Genomic DNA, 1,990 nt, shown 5'->3' with positions numbered 1-1,990 from the left:
TTTCAAAAATATGTTCTTGATGTTCATCATGATCTTCAAAGTGTTCTTGGTGTTCATCTTGACATTCATAGCATTATCGCATGCATTCATTGTTTTGATCCATAACTTTCATGCATTGAGTCTTTTTCATGTTTTTCTCTTTCATCATTAAAAATTCAAAAATCAAAAAATATCTTTCCCTTTTTCTCTCATAAATTTCGAAAATTTGGATTGACTTTTTCAAAATTTTTCAAATCTAGTTGTTTTTATGAGTCAAATCAAATTTTCAATTTAAAAATCTTATCTTTTTCAAAATCTTTTTCAAAAATCAAATCTTTTTCATTTTTCTTTTTTATTTTCGAAAATTCTAAAAATATTTTTCAAAAATCTTTTTCTCAATTTTATCTCATAATTTTCGAAAATATCATCAACAATTAATGTTTTGATTCAAAAATTTCAAGTTTGTTACTTACTTGTTAAGAAAGATTCAAACTTTATGTTCTAGAATCATATCTTGTGATTTCTTGTGAATCAAGTCATTAATCGTGATTTTAAAAATCAAATCTTTTTCAAAACTAATTCTAATCATATCTTTTTATCATATCTTTTTTTTTAAATCTTATCTTTTTAAAAAATTTAATTTTAAAATATCTTTTCTAACTTCTTATCTTCTTATCTTTTCAAAAATTGATTTTCAAATTTGTTTCAACTAACTAACTAACTTTTTGTTTGTTTCTTATCTCTTTCAAAACTACCTAACTAACTATCCCTCTCTAATTTTCGAAAATCCCTCCCTCTTTTTCAAAAATTCTTTTTAATTAACTACTTGTTTCAAATTTTAATTTTAATTTATTTCTTCTTTTAATTTTCGAAAATCACTGACAATTTTTCAAAAATAATTTTCGAAATTTTTCTCTCTCTCTCTTCTCCTTCTATTTATTTATTCATCTACTAACACTTCATCTCACCCAAATTCGAACCCCCTCTTCCATCTGTGTTCGAATTTTCTCTTCTTCCCTTCTTTACATTACATTCTTTTCTTCTTCTACTCACACAGGGGAACCTCTATACCTGGGTAAAAAGGATCCCTATTATTATTATTATTTTTCTGTTCCCTCTTTTTCATATGAGCAGGAGCAAAGACAAGAGCATTCTTGTTGAAGCAGACCCTGAACCTGAAAGGACTCTGAAGAGAAAACTAAGAGAAGCTAAAATACAATAATCCAGAGATAACCTTACAGAAATTTTTGAACAGGAAAAGGAGATGGCAGCCGAAAATAATAATAATGTAAGGAGGATACTTGGTGACTTTACTGCACCTAATTCCAATTTACATGGAAGAAGCATCTCCATCCCTACCATTGGAGCAAACAATTTTAAGCTTAAACCTCAACTAGTTTCTCTGATGCAACAAAACTGCAAGTTTCATGGACTTCCATCTGAAGATCCCTTTCAGTTCTTAACTGAATTCTTGCAAATCTGTGATACTGTTAAGACTAATGGAGTAGATCCTGAAGTCTACAAGCTCATACTTTTCCCTTTTGCTGTAAGAGACAGAGCTAGAGTGTGGTTAGACTCTCAACCCAAAGATAGCCTGAACTCTTGTGGTAAACTAGTCACGGCCTTCTTGGCCAAGTTCTTTCCTCCTCAAAAGCTGAGCAAGCTTAGAGTGGATGTTCAAACCTTCAGACAGAAAGAAGGTGAATCCCTCTATGAAGCTTGGGAGAGATACAAGCAATTGACCAAAAAGTGTCCTTCTGACATGCTTTCAGAATGGACCATCCTAGATATATTCTATGATGGTCTGTCTGAATTAGCTAAGATGTCATTGGATACTTCTACAGGTGGATCCATTCACCTAAAGAAAATGCCTGCAGAAGCTCAAGAACTCACTGACATGGTTGCTAATAACCAGTTCATGTACACTTCTGAGAGGAATCCTGTGAGTAATGGGATGCCCCAAAAGAAGGGAGTTCTTGAAATTGATACTCTGAATGCTATATTGGCTCAG

The 1,990-nt window shown here is 31.5% G+C and overlaps 1 non-coding gene across 1 annotated transcript; it reads right to left on the bottom strand.

The window, feature by feature from the left end:
• Nucleotides 1-1,639: 1,639 nt before the first annotated feature.
• On the bottom strand, nucleotides 1,640-1,747 carry LOC112760360 (small nucleolar RNA R71). Its single transcript, XR_003180805.1, has one exon. It is a non-coding gene; the product is annotated as a small nucleolar RNA R71 (small nucleolar RNA).
• Between the last annotated feature and the right edge of the window lie 243 nt (nucleotides 1,748-1,990).

Source organism: Arachis hypogaea, chromosome 16 (genome assembly GCF_003086295.3).
Source record: "Arachis hypogaea cultivar Tifrunner chromosome 16, arahy.Tifrunner.gnm2.J5K5, whole genome shotgun sequence".
Lineage (NCBI taxonomy): Eukaryota > Viridiplantae > Streptophyta > Magnoliopsida > Fabales > Fabaceae > Arachis > Arachis hypogaea.
This window is presented reverse-complemented; position numbering and strand designations above follow the sequence as displayed.